The sequence below is a fragment of the Acinonyx jubatus genome, chromosome A3 (assembly GCF_027475565.1).
Source record: "Acinonyx jubatus isolate Ajub_Pintada_27869175 chromosome A3, VMU_Ajub_asm_v1.0, whole genome shotgun sequence".
Taxonomy (NCBI): domain Eukaryota; kingdom Metazoa; phylum Chordata; class Mammalia; order Carnivora; family Felidae; genus Acinonyx; species Acinonyx jubatus.
Genome location: NC_069388.1, coordinates 29461743 through 29482630, shown reverse-complemented (window position 1 = coordinate 29482630; position 20888 = coordinate 29461743). Strand labels below are relative to the sequence as shown.

The window sequence follows — 20888 nt, the reverse complement described above, 5'->3', positions numbered from 1 at the left end:
ACAAAGCAGAAAAGACTATCCAATGGAAAAAATTATCTTTAACAAATGGTGTGGGGAAAACGGGACAGCAACATGCAGAAGAATGAATCTGGACCACTTTCTTGCACCATACACAAAAATAAATTCAAAATAGATGAAAGACCTAAATGTGAGACAGGAAACCGTCAAAATCCTAGAGGAGAACACAGGCAACAACCTCTTTGACCTGAGCCGCAGCAACTTCTTACTTGACAATTCTCTGGAGGCAAGGAAAACAAAAGCAAAAATGAACTATTGGGACCTCCTCAAGATAAAATCTTCTGCACAGCTAAGGAAACAATCAACAAAACTAAAGGGCAGGCTATGGAATGGGAGGAGATATTTGCCAATGGCATATCTGAAAAAGGGTTGGTATCCAAAATTTCTAAAGAACTTGTCAAACTCAACCCCCAAAAAACAAATAATCCAGTGAGGAAATGGGGAGAAGACATGAACAGACACTTGTCCAAAGAAGAAGACATCCAGATGGCTGACAGACACATGAAAAAATGCTCGACATCATTCATTATTAGGGAAATACAAATCAAAACCACAATGAGATACCACCTCACACCTGTCAGAATGGCTAAAACTAACAACACAAGAAACTGCAGGTGTTGTGGAGGATGCAGAGAAAGGGGAACCCTCTTGCACTGTTGGTGGAAATACAAACTGGTGCAGCCACTCTGGAGAACGGTATGGTGAACTTTTTTTTTTAAGTTCACATATTTATTTTTTAGAGACAAAGCTTGAGTCTGGGAGGGGCAGAGAGAGAGGGAAAGAGAGAGAATCTGACAGTGTGGGGCTCAAACTCCTGAACCATGAGATCTTGACCTGAGCTGAAGTTGAGTGCTTAAGCGACTGAGCCACCCAGATGCCCCACTATGGAGAACTTTTGAGTATTTAACTCAGATAGGTATTTACTTAGGTATTTACTTGAAGGATACAAAAATAAAGGTTCAAAAATACATGCACCCCAATGTTTATAGCAGCATTATCAACAATAGCCAAACTATGGAAAGAGCCCAAATGTCCATCAACTGATGAATGGATAAAGAAGATGTGGTATATATATATACATGATGGAATACTACTTAGCTATCAGAAAGAATGAAATCTTGCCATTTGCAGTGATGTGGATGGAGCTAGAGTGTATTATGCTAAATGAAATAAGAGAAAGACAAATACCACATATAATTTCACTCATATGTAGAACTTAAGAAACAAAACAGATGAACATACAGGAGGCAGGGAGAAGAGAGGGAAACAAATCACAAGAGACTCTTAACAATAGAAAACAAACTGAAGGTTGCTGGAGGGAGGTGGGTGGGGGTGGACTAGATGGATGGTGGGTATTAGGAGAGCTCTTGTTGTGATGAACACTGGGTGTTGTATGTAAGTGAGAAATCACTGAATTTTACTCCTGAAGCCAATACTTCACTCTGTGTTAACTAACTAGAATTTAAATAAAAATTTGGGGAAAAAATTTAAAAAAAAGAAATTTAATTCCTTGGTCACACTAGCCACATTTAAGTTCTCAACAGCTGCAGTGGCTACTCTGTTGAACAATGCAAATATAGAATTTTTCCATTATCACAGAATGTTATATTTGACAGAACTAGCCTAGAACCACTGTTTTGCTTTAGTTCTAATATTTACTATTTCTAGTATTTCATTTTATTTTATTTTGATTCATCTTTTCAGTAGGCTTCACGCCCAGTGTGGAACCCAACATGGGGCTTGAACTCACAACCCTGAGATCAAGATCTGAGCTGAGATCAAGAGTCAGACGCTTAACCCACTGAGCCATCCAGGTGCCCCTCTAGTATTTCATTTTAATCTAGTCTCCTTTATATGTTTATCAGTTGCAATTGTTCTATAAAGAATAACATTCCCTTGTCAACTATTTAGTTACTCTGAGGTGTAGTTCATACAGTAAAAGCATGGTAAGTGTTTTTGTGCACCAGTATTTGCCTTTGTGCACCAGTATACAGGATAATGAAATGATTCCCTGGCATCCTCCAAAGTTGACCAAAGCATTTTGTTGTTTTTATTGTTTTGAATGTCATTGTAGATTCACAAACAACATATCTGATGTCTTTCAGTTCATTGTAGTTACTATTCTTTTTGATGTTCAAATTTTCCCATATGTTAATGGTTGTTTCCTACAGTAGTGTTCTATAGGTTTGTCTGTTTGGTTTTGTTTGTTTGTTTTCATTTCAAATACAAGATGTTACAGGCTCTTCTTTTACATTTTCTGCTTCAAATATGAAAGCAGACATTTCCTCAAGTATCCTTATTCCTTTTAGAGACAAATAGTATTTAGAGACCACGATCTTGATGCTAGGGGTACTTATTCCCAGTGACTTAGTTTTTGTTTTTTTTTTTTTAAGTATACAGAGCTAGAAAATAATCATTTTTATTTTGGGGGAAAATATACCTTAGGTTCACACTGGTGCTATAAATTCAAATTTAGGACTACAGAGTTATACTTCTTGGGAGCTTATGTTTGTATCTCTTTTGTCCTGGAGTGAGAATCTTGGTTGATTTGTTTTTTAATTAATTAAAAGAGTGAGAGAGAGAGTGTGTGGGCACATGCACACATGCACATGAGTGGGGGAGGGGCACAGAGAGAGGGGGAAAGAGAATCCCAAGCATGTTCCACACTGTCAGTGCAGAGCCCAACACAGGACTGGATCCTGAGAACCACGAGATCATGACGAGAGCTGAAATTATGAGTTGGACACTTAACCAACTAAGCCACCCAGGCAGCCCAGAATCTTGGTTTTTAATGTCATCGATAAAAGTACGTGTATTCATTTTCTTTGTCCTATAATACCTATAATAATTTCTCATTCAGCTATGCCTGTGTATTTATTGTTAAATATCTTGAATATCACCCCTTCACCTGTGACCTTCAAATTCTATGAATTAATTGTTGTCTGCCTGCATTTCCACATTTGAGGAAGCTGCTATTCTCCCACCACCCATGATTTCATGAGCCTGTCAGTCAAGGAACTTGGCCTTCCCTTCTGCAAGAGTGGGAACGAATCCCAGGCTATGAGGGAGTTAACCCCCGTGGGTGAACTTGGGCCAATGCAAGGTAAGAGACAGGGAGGAACCAGCAAACAATCTTTCCCTCTCACCCCACAGTGGGCCATTTCAAAACATGGTGGGTTTGCATAACTTTTTAAGAAGACTTCTCTGTAACTAAGCAACCAAGGATGGTTTCTTGAAGCTACAGGGAGCTCAATAATATACCTTCTTGTAGTGCTTTTCTTCCTTCTGCTTGACTCTAACTTTTGCTCTAGGATAGCACCTCCCATTAACATCCTACCAAGAAGTCTTTGCCTTTTGCTCCGTTCTCTAGGAAATCCAGGCAAAGACAAGTTTCTGGGATCTTCTCCTTCAGAAAGGTAAAGAGCAGTGCTAGGAATTTATGTATTTTTTTAATTTTTTTTTTGATGTTTATTTATTTTTGAGAGAGAGAGACAGAGTGTGAGCAGGGGAGGGGCAGAGAGAGAGGGAGACACAGAATCGGAAGCAGGCTCCAGGGTCTGAGCTGTCAGCGCGGAGCCCGACGCAGGGCTCGAACTCACAGACTGTGAGGTCATGACCTGAGCTGAAGTCGGACGCTTAACCGACTGAGCAACCCAGGCACCCCAAAATTTATGTATTTAATAAGCATTCCAAGTGAGTCTTATGATCAGACAAGTATGACTGACACTACCTTAAAGCATCCTCGGGCTTCAGATCTCACATCAATAGGAAGTGAGCTGCTCATAATGTACAGAGTTCAGAAAAGGAATCCATCCAAGGAACCCTTTAGATGTGGCCATGGAGGACAGTGAATAAGGGAGGTGAGCACAGAGAGTAGCCTGAAAACAGTGAGGTGGACTGAGCGAGGCAGTTGTCTGCTGCCAAAGCACAGAGCACTCACTGCTCTTGTCTTGCAGGGGAATCGTGTGTGCTGGGAACTGGTGACTACTCCTTGATGTTCTCTCTTTCTTTCCTGTTCCAAATGTGAGGGGTTTTTTTTTGAAGGGGTTTCTTCCATCCCTCTTCCAACAATATGCTTGTTTGTTTGTGAGTGTTCTTTGTATGTTGCTAGACCCTGGAGAGCCACATCCAGATCTAAATTAGAAGAAGGCAGCCAGCTCACAACTGAAGGAACCCCCCTTGCACGCACACACACCTTCTTGCAACAGCAGGGCATGACTTGAGCTATTTCTGTTTGGGGAGGGGATATTTTAATTTGTGTCCCCAGCAGCATATCCTGAGACAAAGACTTGACTGCAAGTAGTTTATTTGGGAGATAAAAAGAAAAGACTGGTAGGAGAATGGGAAAGTAAGACAGAGAAAGTAAGGCAACCAATATAGGGTGCATTTTCAATCCAGTTACCATTGTGTACAATTGGGACTTAATCCCATGGGAAACTCGGGGAGCCAGTATAGAACATGCATCATAGTTTTACTCCACTACAAGGAGTAAGGGAGCTGGGATGTTCACACATCAACTCCCATCAGTCATTGGTTGAGAGCAGCTTCCAGGGAGGAAGAAATGTTATTTCCTCTGCACTTCTTGCCTCCTGTGTAAGTGACAAAGACAGAGTAGGGAATAATCAGAGAAAGCCATTATGCAAGGAAGTGCACATGCTGGCAGCTGGAAGCCAGGTCAGTATGCCCAAAAGCGGTAAGGACAAGGGGATATGGGCAAGGCAGTGACAGCATCTGCTGCAAAAACGCAGAAGATTTCTCATCACTTGTGAGTTAGCTTCATTACCGTAAATGAGGACATTCATTTAAATTGTAAGCACATGGGGCACCTGGGTGGCTCAGTTGGTTGAGCATCCAACTCTTGATTTTGGCTCAGGTCATGATCCCAGGGTCGTGGGATGGAGCCCCGTGTCGGACTCCATGCTGAGCATAGATGGAGCCTGCTTAAGATTCTGTCCCCCTCCCTCTGCCCCTCTCCCTGACTTGTGCTCTCTCTCTAAAAAAATTTTTTTAATTGTAGGCACATGTGTGTGAGTTAAAGAAGTAAAATGCAGACAATATCTCATTATGCTTTTCAGAATCGCCCTTCTCCCATTGCATATGACTCTGGGGGACGGACCATCACTCAAAAGGTCCATCTCCTCTGTCTCAGGACATACAAATGACCCAAGCAGACTGATCACTGTAGTCATTGTAGTAGCTACTGTTGGTGCCCCAGTCAGATCCGCTTTACTGGTCAATGCTCCCATCCTCCAATTCAGGTGAGTATTGCCCACTAGAGGCTCACAGCTGCATTTTTCTTCAGAGAATTGCCCTTAGGAGGAGGGGGCCAATTTGGCTGGGATAGCATACCCTCCCACCACAGGCATTCCACATCTAAAAGGAGATACAAAGACAGCTCCTCTGTCTCACAGGAAGGTGGGGAAGACAATTCTGCAGGGTAGTTTATGCATCAGAACTCCCCCAAGAAAGCAGCTGGATCCTCACCTTTGCCTAGTTTCTTCCCTGACACTGTCTTGCTTCCCTCATTCTCTAACAGGATTTTCCTAAGAACACTCCTCAATTATTAAGGTGCAAGTCTCAGGCTCTGCTTCTTAGATGCCCAGCTAGCACCCATTCAGTGGGACACAATGATGGATTGGCCCAGAGGGAGACACATGGCCCCAGCAGAGCTCGAGCCTTTGTGGGCATCTCAGAAAAAGCAGATCTGTTTTTCTCTAAGGTTATGAGCTATATGTAAGAGCATTATAGTAGCTACATGTTCACTCCCTAAAATGTACTTCACTCTACTTCTTGGCTTTGGAGGAAGGGAGAAGGAACTACTTCTTTCTCTTATTCTCAGTTCTACTTTGGGTGAAGGTGACTTCTTTTTGAATCCATGGGTGGACAGATGACCCACTCTAACCAATCACATTCTATGGCCACAGAAATTGTGTGGGGAGGTCTTGTGACCCAGTCAGAGCTATTGAAACATGGGTTAAGACAGGAAAATCTCTTTTCCCCCTGGAATGAGAGCCTCAAGGATGAGGAGGACCTAGGGCTATGAGAGAAGGACCTGCGTATAAAACCAACACAGCAGAAGGCAGGACATTGCAGAAGGGTGAAATATGTCCTACTTTGACATTATTGGAGCTCTTGGTTCAAGCTTCACTCAAAGACCATCTTACCTTGGATTTTACTTCTTTGATTTCACATGCTAATGAGTTCTCTTTTTTGTTTACACCACTTTGGGTTAGGTTTTATAACACTTAAAACCAAAGCAATGATGGGGCGCCTGGGTGGCTCAGTCGGTTAAGTGTCTGACTTCAGCTCAGGTCATGATCTCATGGTTCGTGGGTTCAAGCCCCCCAACGGGCTTTGTGTTGACAGCTTGGAGCCTGGAGCCTGCTTCAGATTCTGTGTGTGTCTCTCTCTCTGCCTCTCCCCTGCTCATGCTCTCTCTCTCAGAAATAAAAAAACATTAAAAAAATTAAAAACAAAAATAAACCAAAGCAATGATGAAGTGATGACAGATGCAATGATGGCAAGTCTGCAGCTGCAAGAAAATATATTGCTGCCATGTGAAGAGACCAATGGGTGACAATGAAATCTATATATACAAAAGAAAGAACTAAGAGCGGGAGAGAGAACAAGCAATTGTTTTAGCAATAGCTAAGCACCGGGAACCTGCCATTCCTGAAGCATATTGCTCCTTTTGGTTCTCAGTTGTTTGAACCAACAAATTCCCCTTTTTGGTTAAAAGAATAAGAGTTAAGCTTTATCACCTTCGAAGGAAAGAGTTTTGACCGAGACCTTTTTCTCAATTTTCCTTTGAGTCATTTTATTTTTTCTTTAATGAGTTGTAGGCATTCTTTATATATTTTAGACATTGATCTTTTGCCCACTGTTTACTGTAAATAATTTAGACCAATCCACCACTTGTCTTTCACTTTATCTATGATATTTGTCATTATTTAGAAGATTATAATTTTATGGGATCTAGATCAACAAGCTTAACCTATATCATTTTTGGATTATTAGACATGGTTCTTCGGTTGAAAGTGATGGAAACCAAACTCAACTTAGTTCAAATAAAAAGACAGTTTATTGACTCACAAAATTGGGAATTCCAGATGTATTTGGTCCTGAGCCATGAGTAGAATCATCACTCCAACAGTATCATGAGGATAATTTTTCTCTTAGTATATGAGTTCTCTGGCCTTCTTTCTTTTGAAGCTTCCTCTGCCTTGTTGGAAACATGGCCCACTCTTACATTTGATGGTTCCAAAGGGAGAGAGAAGGACTGTATGATGGATCAGGCATAGCAATCCCAGGAGAGCCTGCTAACCTGTTATGAGCACTCTGACCAATATGTATTACATATTGATAGCCAGATTAGTCATTCCAAACTATTCACAATGTGCTCCCCACAGGTTGTAAGAGTTTTGTAATGGAAGAATGAAGGAAAGGAAAGCCTGATACATATGCAGTAGCTACCATACTCATCCTTGCCTCTGTGTCTTGTTTGTGAAAACCTATTTCTCCCCAAATTGTATTTGTGTGTGTGTGTGTGTGTGTGTGTGTGTGTGTGTATATATATATATATATATATATATATATATATATGTATGTATAAGTGTGTATGTATTTATGCCTTTTTAATTCTCTTACTTTTTACTTCTAAAAAAATTTGTATTTTCATTTTAGATCTGTATTCCATCTGGAATGTATTTATATTGATGTCATGAGGTACAAACCTAATTCAGTTTTTTCCCACATGTAAACCCTATTATCCCCAAACCACATGTTGAATAGTGTCCTTTCCCCCACCAGTCAGAAATGACACATTCATGGTGCGCCTGGGTAGCTCAGTTGGTTAAGCATCCAGCTTCGGCTCAGGTCATGATCTGCAGTTCATGGGTTTGAGCCCTATGTCAGGCTCTGTGCTAACAGTTCAGAGCTTGGAACCTGATTTAGATTCTGTGTCTCCTTCTCTCTCTGCCCCTCCCCTGTTCACACTCTGTCTCTCTCTGTCTCTCAAAAACAAATAAATGTTAAAAAAAATTTAAGATGTGACACATTCATTACAAATTAAATTCTATATTTATGTGAGTCTGTTTCCTGAGTATGCATTGCTCCATTGATCTGATCTTCTATTCCTATGACAATACCACGTTGTATAAACAACAGTTAACTTCTTGGGGAAGCACTACTTTTTACTTGGTACTAAACTTCTTCTAACAGGCATATTTTGGGCTGTTCTCTTTGCTCCTATTCTCCCTTAATCTGACTGTGCCACATTTTTTAAATGTATTCAATGACTTAAAATTTTATTTTGAATTGTTAATTTTTACCAAAGCAACAGATGAAAATGGTTTAAAAGTTCGAATAGCATCACAGAGCTCATAATGAAAAGTGAATTCCCCTTGCCAATCCCACCTAACCTGAGTGCTAAAATTATTTTGCCTGGTATTTATATCCTTCTTTCTTCTTTTCTTTAAAAAAGATTTTATTATCTTTTTGAGTAATCTCTGTACCCAACATGGGGCTCCAACTCAAAATCCCAAGATCAAGAGTCTCATGCTCCACTGACCAAACCAGCCAGGCACCTCTGCCCTTATTTCTAATCATGCTTCTAGTGCTAATTTTTGACTTTTTAATAAATTAACAAACCAGAAAGAAGGAAGGAAGAAAAGGCCAGAAAGCACACACTGATCTATTTTGTCTGTTCTATCAGTTCCTGAGAGAAGTATGGTAAAATGGCTCGTAATGATTGTGGGCACAACTATTTTTCCTTCTAGTTCTATTTAGCTTTTTTTTTTTACTTTTTTTTAAGTTTGTTTATTTATTTTGAGAGAGAGGGAGAGGGAGAGAGGGGATCCCAAGCAGGCTCTGCACTATCAGCGCAGAGCGCCTGACACAAGGCTCAAACTCAAGAACCATGAGATCATGACCTGAGCTTAAATCAAGTCAGATGCTTAACCGACTGCGGCACCCAGGCACCCCTATTTAGCTTTTCATGTTGAGAACTACATTTGAGAACTACAAATTTAGAATTTTTATATTTTCCTGGCAAATTGAACATTTCACCATTATGAAAAGTCTCTATTTCTAGAAATACTGTTTGCCTTAGAGTCTGTTTTGTCTGGTATGAATATAAGTACACTAGCTTTCTTTTGGTTAGTATTTCCATGGTATGTATTTGACCTTTATCTTTGTGAAGAGTACTGGCTAGGTATTTTTCAGAATGTCCCTCAGTTTGGGTTTGCCTGATGTTTGCTATTTGGGGAAGGATAGCACAGAGGTGAAAGTCCTTCTGATCACATGATATCAGGAGACACATAATATCAACACAACTTATTACTGATGATGCTAACCTGGATCATTTGGTTAAGGTGTTGTCAGGTTTCTCCATTGTAAAGTTACTATTTTTCTCCTTTCCATATTGTATTATTTGGAAGTGAGTCACGAAGTCAAAGGGGACAGGGAAAGGAAATAAACTCTACCTTCTGCAAAAGAGGGAGCATGTCTACTTCTATTATTTGAAATTCTTCTGTGAAGATTTGTTGCTTCTCCCCCATTTGTTTATTTATTCAACCAATTTATTTATACAAGTATAAATGTATATTTATTTTACACTTTGTATTATAATTCAATACCACATTATTTATTTTGTTTGCCACTTTTTTTCAGCTTTGGCCATTGGGAACTCCTCCAAGTTGGGTCTGGTGTCCCTTTGACATGTCCCATCCTTTGTTGTTACTGTAGTTTTTGAGCACTTCCTTAATTTCTAGTACTACAAAATGTTCTGGGTTCATTTTGTATTTTCCTTGTCCCGGCCCTAAATTTGGTCATTTCTCCATAGAGCCTAGGTTCTTACTGGAGAACAGTATTAGAAAACGAGATCTGGGCACTGAGTGTACTTGTTTCTCTTGGGGTGTCACTGCTCTCAGGATCTCTCAGCAAGAGTTAGAAAATATGTGTATATATACTAACCTGGGTAGGCACATATTTATTTCTAAAGTTCATCTTTATATCTATCCATCTGTGTACATATTAAACTAAACATGAATTCATGCTGATTGTCTGTATTTATACTTTTAAGTTTATTCATTGTGTTGGGTTCCTGGTGAGACCTTTCCAACTAGAACCCTGTGTCCTTTGATTGTGGGAAGTTGGATTTTCTCCTTGACAATTTCCTTTCCCGAGTTTCTCATTTCAGCTCTCTTTCTCTATATCTCTGTATGTCTTTCTGTGTGTCTGTCTGTCCCTGTCTCTGTCTCCATCTCTGTTTCTGCCCTTCTGTTTTTGTCTGTCTCTCTGTCTCTGTCCCTATTTCGCTGTCCTCTCTCTTCCTTTGTCTGAATTTAGCTGGTGTTTCAAAGGTGTACTGGGCAGGTGCTTATTTGCTCACACACCCATTCCCTGCCCACCCCTCCTATGTTTGTAGGAAGCTGACCCATGTAGCTTCTCAGTCTCCCTTGAGGTATGAGAGGCCATGGCAGGAAACTGGAAGGTGGGAACAGGGTATTTATCCCTGTTTCTCTCTGCTTTGGGTATTGTCTTTGGCAAGGGCTGAATCTCCTTCTGGGGCACCCCTACCATGATTTCAGTTTCTGCTGGCAAATTCCAGCTCCTGGAGTAACATCACCTCTAGTAACATCTCTTGATACCTTTCTCTTCCAGTTTTGGTGATGATGGCAGGTTTGTGCTGGGGCTAAACCTTGGGCATCTCATTTGGCTCTTGTAACTCTACTGCCACTGTTGTGTTGAATTCTCTAAATTAATATTATTCTATTGAACTACATTGCCTGTGATTGTCTACACTTTGATACAAAGGGAAGAGAGGAATTAGGCTTCCTGAACTGTTCTTCTAATCATCATAATTATTTTTCTCCTGTTCTACTTGTCTTTTTGTACTTTCTAGGGAGATTTTTGCAATGTCATCTTTTAAACTTTTAATTTTTAAAAAGGTTTCTGCCGTAACATTTTAACATCTAAAATCTTTTTTTATGCTTGTTAAATGTTCCTTTTTTATATATAGCATTCTAATCTTGTTTCATGGATATAAGATCTTCTCTAATCTCTCTGGGAATATTAATTACAGTAGATTTCTATAAGTTTTTTCCTGCTTTTTGTCGTTTTCTCTGTTTTCTCAAGTTCCTTTTTTTGTTGTTTCAGGTCTCTGATTTTCATGTTAGCAACTTTCCATGTTAGGTGACCTATGTGTGCCCCTCTGTTCATATGCACAATAACTGGAGCTTTGTGTTTGTAGGTGTTTGTGGTCCCCCCCCCCATGTTAATTTCAGTAGGTACTTTTCTCTGGGCTGGTCAGTTTCTCTAACAAAGGCTCTTCCTATCTTTTGCCTGTTGGCAGGAAGCATATGTGTGAGTGGAAGAGAAAGAATGGAGAGTGGTGGAATCTGACTGGTTCAGAGTAGGGTGGATGATGCCAGGCTCTCTCCATTCATAACGCAGACTTCACTCCATTCCCCAGTGTCCACTCTAGCAGCCTCACTCTCTGCTGTGCCTGATCTGCCTACGGTGAGAGCTTTGAGGTCTAACCTTTCCAAATGGGAATTTCTACTTTCCTGGTAGAAAAGGACCCAGATTTTCAACTATGTTTTCCATTCTAGCTCCAGCCCTCACTCATGATATCAAAGCTATGTGGTATTTCCAATCTCTGAGCCTTTCTGGGGTACTAAAACACAAATTGGTTTTCTTCTTGTCTCAGTACCACCTACCTGGCACAACTGAGAAACTGACAAACTTCTGAAACCAAGAGATTGTAAGCATATATCAAAATTTTATTTAACTCCTATAAGGAAGGAATCAGCAGGTTTAAAAAAAAGTGGTTTGCCAATGCTTGAAAAACAGAGGTGTGTGTGTGTGTGTGTGTGTGTGTGTGTGTGTGTGTGTACACAGAGTTAGATTTAATGAAAGGAATTCCAAAGACAATTTGCTAGGTAAGATTCAAGCCTGGTTAACTTTCTACTGGGCAATAAAATTCTGTGTTTAGCTTCACAACAGCCTATAACACCATAGAAGCTACTGGTTTCTAAAGTTTAACGTATAGGACCATAATAGCTGTGGATCAATTAGATACATTGTGGTAATGAATTACATTCCCAGGACACTAGGTTCTACTTTCATTAAGCAGGGTTTGTGAAGGTGTTTTCTCAAGGTACCAGGAAGCAGTCAACCATAACTTTGCCCCATTTTCTCTTTCTCCCTTATGTTAGGTAAGAACATCTAATATATTATTGACATCGCTAGCCTGGCCTTGCCTGCCTCAAAGCCTGTTCTTTTAATCTTTGTGGGGTTTGTGCTCTTTTTTTTTTTCAATTTACTTTATTTTAGTGAGGTTTGAAAAGGAAGCAGGCAAAAACGCTTCAGTACAACTCCCTTTTTTTGATCACACATTTCTTTCTGCTCTCTATCTTCCAAGACTTTCTTGAAACACCTGGTCTGTTGGTTTTTCAGTTTCCAGATGCTGCTGTAGACTTAATACTTTCCCTCTCTCCTATCCTTTCTGGATTTTATTCAGAGTTTCCAGCAGGAATGACAGTGTGTATTCATATATTCTCTTTGCTGGCTTGATCTAGGCCTTTTTCTGATTATATCAATGTTTGGTTTCAAGTATCAAAGAGCTCCCCGCCTTTGTGGATGGAAGCAAATGGTTCCCATTATGCAGAAAAACAGTGCTGTAACATTGCAAGAATTAGTAGGTATCTTGTCTCCCAACCTCTTCACCGTCTTCGTACTCATTCCTTCCCACCCATGGAAGACAGACTTTTGTTTGCTGGTATTCTGGCCAGTTTTTGGCTCAGAAGAGTAGCATTTTCAAGTTTTAAGTGTATTGCCTTGTGGGTGCGGGACCACTGTTAACATAAACTGCTCAGATGGTCCTTTGGAAGGGCTTCACCACAGCTTTTCAAACTTTAATGGGCATAAGTAGCACTAGGGGGAGCCAGTTATAAATGTAGAATCCCAGACTCCACCCCCAGAAGATGGAGAAGGTAACTTGGAATCTACATTTTATTTTTTTTATTTCTTTATGTTTGTTTACTTTTGAGAGAGAGAGAGCGCACCTGCGCGTGAGCAGGGTAGGCACTGAGAAGGGGAGACAGAGGGTCTGAAGCGGGCTCTGCACTAACAGCAGAGAGCCCCGAAGCAGAGAGCCTGATGTGGAGCTTGAACTCCCCAACCGTAAGGTCATGAGCTGAGCTCAAGTAGGCTGCCTAACTGACTGAGCCACTCAGGTGCCTCTGGAATCTACATTTTAAAGAGGGCCCCATGGCAAACTTGGGGCAGTACTAGCCTCAAATAATGCACCAAATGGGTTACAATATATTGAATGAAAATAAATCTATTCATTTATATTAATATTAACACAAAACACATTAGGGGCATGGAAAGTAGTTTTTCTTCATAGAAGAATGCCAACTAGCCAATGTAGGAGGAATGACAGAAATGGGAAAATCATTTTATAAACATTCTAGTAATGTTTGGTTCAGACAGGAATCATCAATGAAAGATAAAACCATTGCAATGAAACGAGATGGGAAAAAGGATATTCAAAAAGTCTAAAAGTATTATCTTAAGAATATTTAGTAATTGCAGAGAGGAAACTTTACCATGGAGAGATCTGGTGGTCACTATTTTGACCAGTGGGTTACACCTAGCATCATCACTAATGTGACAAACTGACAAATGTGATACACTGAGGTAGACACAGGTCACTTACTACATTTATCAAAAATGTGAACCCAGGTTTATTTTTAAGAAAATCAGGTAGGTGTGCCTGAATGGCTCAGTCAATAAAGCATCCGACTTTGGCTCAGGTCATGATCTCACAGTTCAGGAGTTTGAGCCCTGGTACAGAGACTGCTTGGGATTCTTTCCCTCTCTCTCTGCCCCTTCCCCACTTGTGCTCTCTCTCTCAAAATAAATAAATAAACTTAAAAAAAGAAAAAGAAAATCAGGTAATATCAGGGCCCTGTGCAATATGATGTCATAGTGATTTTATTTTTATTTTTTAATCCATTTTATTTATTTTTGAGAGTATGAGTGGGGGAGGGGCAGAGAGAGAGGGAGACAGAGGATCTGAAGTGGGCTTTGCACTAATAGCCATGAGCCTGATGTGGGGCTTGAACTCATGAACCATGAGATCATGCCTTGAGCCAAAGTCAGCTACTCAACTGACTGAGCCACCCAAATGCCCCTTAATGTCATAGTGATTTTAAACCCAATGGCTTATTTAATGGACATGATCAACACTTTGAAACTTTCAGTTTCCTTCTACCACAGCCTCCCTCATGTTCTGAAAGTGACCAGGGGAGACTTCTGTAGTCCCCTCAGCATCCTCCATTCTCCCTCTGGAAATGTCACCATCCAGGTCTCTGTAATATGAAAAGAGTGAGCATGGTCTCCGACCTATTTCTTATGTCTTTGTTAAGTGTGTCCAATGCCACCGTCACTCTGTGCGAAAGCTGCTGAAATATATCTAGAGGGCACTTTCTTACATTATGGTCCTAAGGGGACCACTTTAGACTTGCAGCATCTCACCAAGATTTCCTAATATTTAACCATCCTTATATTCCATAAACTTGCCTGCAGTGTGTACTTCTTTGATTTATGGCTGACTTTGGTAAACCAATTTTTATTGTGATAAAATATACATAACATAAAATTTACCAATTTTAAATGCAGCTTAGTGGCCTTAAGCAATCACATTGTTGTGCAGCCATCACACTATCCATCTCCAGAATGTTTTTTATCTTCCCCAACTAAAACTCTACCTATTAAACAGTATCTTGTCATTTTCCCCTCTTTCCACACCCTGGAGAGATTGTCTCTATAAATATGACTACTTGGGGTACCTCAGATAAGTAGAATCCTACAATCTTTGTTTTTTTGTGTGTGTATCTGGCTTATTTCACGTGGCATAATGTCTTCAACATTCATCTATCTGCTATAGCAGGTGTCAGAATTTCCTTCCTTTTTTTTTTTAATGTTGATTTATTTTTGAGAGAGAGAGAGACAGAGCACGAGTAGGGGAGGGGCAGAGAGAGAGAGGGATACACAGAATCCGAAGCAGGTTCCGGGCTCCGAGCTGTCAGCAAAGAGCCCAATGTGGGGCTTGTACTCACAAACTGCGAGATCATGACCTGAGCTGAAGTTGGACCTTAAACCACCTGAACTACCCAGGCACCACAGAATTTCCTTACTTTTTGAGGCAGAATCATATTCCCTTGTATGTGTAAGGATCTTTATGTTGGGGCACATAAGTGACTGAGTTGGTTAAGCGTCTGACTTTGGCTCAGGTCATGATCTCCCGGTTTGTGAGTTCGAGCCCTGTATCAGGCTCATTGCTGTCAGCACAGAGCCTGCTTCAGATCCGTTGTCCCTCTCTCTCTGCCCATCCTCCTCTTGTGCTCTCTCTCTCTCTCTCTCGCTCTCAAAAATAAACATTAAAAAAAAAGAGTATCTTTGTGTTCATCCCAGAGTGTCCATGTCATTAGGTTTGATTTAGATTCTGAGATGGAGTTTGGGTTGAAGATATTTATTATGGGAAAGAAGGAGGCAGAAGCCAGAAAGGGAGGAGGAAGAAATCAAACTGTGACGCAGGCCAAATGAAGCCTTGCTGAATGAGTACTGCCTGGTAGAATGTGTTGGTTTATAGCCTCCTCAGGAGTTTCCTGGGTGTGATCTGAAACTGGCCCCCAAACATAGAGGGCAGGGAGAGACCAAAGAAAGAGGCAGGCCACTCCAGGTTGGTGGTGGCAATTGTGTGTGTGTGTGTGTGTGTGTGTGTGTGTGTGTGTGTGTGAGGTGTCCTCTGATTTTTTTTAATTTAAATTCAAATTAGTTAACATACAGTGTAGTCTTGGCTTCAGAAGTGGAACCTAGTGATTCATCACTTACATATAGCATCCAGTGCTCATCTCAAAAAGTGTCCTCCTTAATGCCCATCACCCATTTAACCCATCTCCCCACCCACCTCTCTACAACAACCCTCAGTTTAGGCGTCAGTTTTAATAAGCACAGGAAACTTACATACTGGGTTTGCCTTGAGCAGCAGCAAGACAAGTAGATCCCCACACCTGCCCACCAACTCTTGAATGTTTATACAGAGGCCTTAACTGGGTTCAGTCACATATACCATGTACATATTCTCAACACCAACCACATCACTGTCTCAAGGCTATGTCCTTGGAGCAACCTCTGGGAGCAAGAAAGGCAAGTAGAACCCATAGTACAAGGACAAGAGAGGGAGGTAGGGAGGAGGAGCTTCTGACTGCCCAGGTCCAGCTCACGGGTCAACTAGTGGTCGTATCTTTCCAATAACCTTTCCCAACAGAAGGGCCCACATTAGGCCAAAAAAGCCACGTCTTTATACCTCCACCTGACTTAGTCGTTAGGTAGGCTGCCTCAGAGGGGCGTGACCTTGGAAGAGTCAGCTGTCTATAGCTGAGGCAGACCCTGAAATGAGCTGATGGCTTGCTGCTGACCATGCTCTCTGCAGCTGGGCAGCAAATCCTTCCTTGAAAGGGGATCTGGGCAGCAAATCTCCATGTCTACCACAATTCATCCATCTTGTCGAGGTGGTGATGAAGATTTGATTTATTGCAGGAAATAAGCAAAGAGGATTGTTTTCTTTTTTCAGCTTTGGACATTCACAATAGAGTTTTGCTGCAAATCAGTAGACTTCAAAGCAAGGCATCGTCAAAAGGGAAATAATTTTCTAAATTCCTGTAGCTCTCATTTGACATATCAATAGCTACCAGATTGAAGCTTTACTTCCATAGTGTGCTTTCAAAACCTAGGCCTTGGCCTGAAGGTATTATGGAGAGGAAGAGGAAGCAGAGAGAGAATATGGAATGCATGGGCCCTAGTCTCTCCATTGTAGACTTTAACCTGAAGGAAGAGAGACAGCTTGAAAATTCAGCTAGGCCCCAAATGCAGGAGGGATCACTCCATTCCACATTTGAGGTTCTAGGAGAAAGTCATCACGTAGGATAGGAGAGTGATGCTTGAACCTGCTTGTGTTGGAGAAGTAGATAAAGTACACCAAAGATGGCTGATTGGACTAAAACGAACTCTGGTCTCTAGCTTAGAGACCCCTCCTCCAGTTTCTTCTTCCTTTGTTTGCTGTGTGCGCGAACCCCCCCCCAGATTATGGAGGCTGTCGGCTATAAATTACTCTCCCCACTTGCATTCCGGGCTCAGACCTTCGGAGAAACAGTCTCCTCTGAGCCCGCCGGTGTAAAATAAAATCTCCAATCCACCAAGATCTCCGAGTGCCACCTGGTTTTTCCGCCAGCGTTCCAGCCTGGTTCTGTAACATACTTGGTTCCCCGACCGAGAAACCCAACCGCACTGGCCCATTGTTGCCACTGGTTTGGGAGAACAGCGAGGCGGTGACGGAATGAGGGATCACAAGGGAGAGCGAACACCCTGCCTAAATTTCGGCAGTCTTCTCTGTCCCCTTCAGGCCGGCCCGCTCCGCCGTTCCCGCCGGACTCGAGGAGACTTGGCAGGTGAGGACCTGGACCGGACGTCCGAACCAGTAAGGCTGGGGCCCAATCTAGCCAGGCCCGCTCGCAAGAGTGGAAGGGGGACCTGATCACTCCCGGAGACATCAGAAGTCTCACAGGTAGGGATTCTGTAGTAGGGAATATAATAACCTCTGGTGTGTATGTGAATGTGAATGTGCGACTGGGTCTAGCTTGCCTGCCGAGTTCTATTCTGTGGCTCCACAGGCAGGCACGATTGGGGTGCCCAGGGGGCTACGGAGTGTGAGTGGGCCCGTCTGCAATTCCATGATGGATGGCACTCGGTCTGTGTCGATATCAGAACGTTTCTGATCATGGGTCGCAGGGCTGTGACCTGTGGGGCTGAGCGTCGCCTGGGTTCCTGCAGGACACTGCCAGGTGGGCATCTGGCTAGTCTCCTCATTGGAGGGGGCGCCCCTGTCCCTCTGTCTTTGTGACTCCGCCTCACGGGAGCATTGTGGGGTCGGGACGGAGCCAGGAGAGCCAGGCAAAGGTTTTAACCGCTTTATCCGGAGACTCACCCAGGGAGCCAAAGAAGCCACCCACCGCTCCCCTAATGTTCCCCTCTTGATGACTCTTTAGGCTCCCTCCCCTCTCCCCTGAGCTTGAAACTCCTCCCCTGGCGGACTGGTCTGGCTGCTGCCACCGCCTCCAGGACGCTGCCTCCGCCGCCCATTTCTCCTCCCCTTCCAGGCCAGAAAACCCTCCCCCACAAGGCCCCGTGGGCAGATTGCGCCCTCACCACAGCCAGGGACTGGCCTCTCCAAATGCTGGTCCACATCCACTGATATCAGAGCTGGGGGCTGAGAAGGCCATAAATATGCCCAGTTGCAAGGGGGAAAGGACATTAAAAAGAACAAATGTTCCAACCAGGGAAAGTCCCAAAAACCCAGCGGAGATCAGGAGGAACCTGGAGAAGGGGACCCTATTGGTCTAGCTGAGATAGACCCAGACTAAAAGGGGACACTCTCTCTCTCCCTGTTTCTCTGCTTAATAGATGTGAGGGATTCTCCCTCATTTCCCAGGTTAACAGCTATTAATGGAGCCAACTGTGGTTAGTCTACCTCCGGACAGGGACTTTAAGGAATATTCCCAAGCAGTTGCTGCTTCTGCCTTCCCCTCCCCCTCACGTTTCTGCACCAATTTGGGTGTGGTCCTATACCATCCTCAGTGTCTCAGGCACCATTGGTTCCTCCTCCCACCCTCCAAGTCAAGGAGAAAAGTGCACCTCCCCCCCCACCTTGGACCGCCCATTTCAGATATCTCCACTGGTGCCCCAAATGAAAATTGACAATGGGGAAAAATTGATTGGCTTTTAGGTGGATGCAGATGAAACATATTCGATGTTTAAACTAATTTAAGTTGGGGCACCTGGGTGGCTCAGTCAGTTGAGCCTCCAACTTCAGCTCAGGTCATGATCTTGCGGCCTGTGGGTTCGAGCCCTGCATCGGGCTCTGTGCTGACAGCTCAGAGCCTGGAGCCTGCTTAGGATTCTGTGTCTCCCTCTCTCTGCCCCTCCCCTACTCATGCTCTGTCTCTCCCTCTGTCAAAAATAAATAAAATTTTTAAAAAATTAAACTAATTTAAGTTTGTTGGACCTGTCTTTAAAGTTATCAGCAAAGGTCAAATAAGCTCATGTTATCTCTGTTGCAATTTGTTGATGATAGTTAATTTTGTCTGTCTCAAAGTTTTCATGGGTAATTGTTAAGATAACTTTCAAGGTCCTTGGTAACCTGAAACTTTCCAAATAGGATGGAATTCTAAAGGTTTGATTATTGAACATAGGTTTGTGTTTTTAACTTCTTATTGCTGAGAAATTAAGGCTATTCAGACCTATTGGAAAACATGCTTTGTACTTAATTGGTTCATGAATTTACCATCTAAAAAAATTCTGATGTAAACACCTCTCCATTGGTTACTAAGTCCTCAATTGGAGACTAAGGTTTTCTGAGTTAAAATTCTGATAAATGTACTTAAGACTGATGAAAATCAAGAAAGCAACTCTGTATGTAGGAAAATAGGAGGTATATAAGAAAGATATAAGGAATGGAAATACAGTTTCATTGAGGGTAGAAGAAAGTAATTTTGTCCTAAATGAGACTGGTTATTTGGAAAGAAATGGCTTTGGGACAAAATTTAGAAACAAAAGAAAGTTATAGAAGGTTAAGATGAACGGAATTTTAAAAGTACACTAGTATAAGGTTGAAATCCTGCTTTTCTCTCTGCTCAAATGACAAAGTTTTCTTGAGCTGTTGATCTGCTCTTGATAAGACAATGAAAACAAAGGTTTGTCCTCCGGAAAAATCAAAGTTTTAGGTCTCATCTCTATCAGGTCTTTGATTAGTTAGTTAAAACTTCTGAATGTTAAAGGAGCTAGGGTTTGATAACAACTGTATAATGCTATACATTCACCTTTGGGATCTTTTATTGCCACTTTGGTTGAATATATAAAATTGTAAGATTTGTAATGATCTATAATCCTATTTAGGATGCACTTATGACTTCTGGGGTTTTAACAAACTTCACAGGATTTAAATTTTTTTTTTTTTAATGTTTACTTATTTTTGAGACAGAGAGAGACAGAGCATGAACAGGGGAGGGTCAGAGAGAGAGGGAGACACAGAATCCGAAACAGGCTCCAGGCTCTGAGCTGTCAGCACAGAGCCCGACACAGGGCTCGAACTCACAGACTGTGCGATCATGGCCTGAGCCGAAGTCGGACGCTTAACCAACTGAACCACCCAGGCGCCCCGTCAGGATTTAAATGGTAAATGAATTCTTCTTGACCAATTAGGTCCTTTTATTTGGGATGTTAAGTTATTTGTAAAAGCTCTGTCATACAATGGTAAACCTTAGATTGTATTGCACAGGTAAATGTTGTAACTGCCCGAATATATGCAATTCCTAAAATTTTAATGTCTTGATATAAGGTCATCATTTAATATTCTGAATACTTGAGATGTTATGTGTCACAGAAATAACCGAATTTCTTTGTCAATTGCATCATAATGAACTCTCATCAGATCTTTAACGATGTCTATTTCTGAGATTTTGCCATTTATAATTGTTCTTATTCTCTCACAAAACGTGTTTCTTCTTCAAGGACATTTATAAAAAGGACGTTGGGGATAAATACAGGTATTTGACATCTTTAAGATTAATACTAAAATGGGTAAAAATTTCCAGAATTAAAAAGCTGCATTCAAATTGAACAAGAATTAAGAACATGGGATTAAATGAACTAAGGAAGATTATAGTTTTGTGATTCTTGTTGAAAATATTGCTGGTTCCCTAATGTTTCCTCTTCCAGATTAAGGAAACTTTCTCTTAAGATAT

At 41.7% G+C, this 20888-nt stretch overlaps 1 long non-coding RNA gene across 1 annotated transcript; it reads left to right on the top strand.

Moving 5' to 3' along the window:
- The first annotated feature begins 1853 nt into the window (after positions 1-1853).
- Positions 1854-19112, top strand: LOC128311142 (uncharacterized). Its single transcript, XR_008289186.1, has 3 exons — positions 1854-2824; positions 2984-3121; positions 17492-19112. It is a non-coding gene; the product is annotated as an uncharacterized LOC128311142 (long non-coding RNA).
- The last annotated feature ends 1776 nt before the right edge of the window (positions 19113-20888 follow it).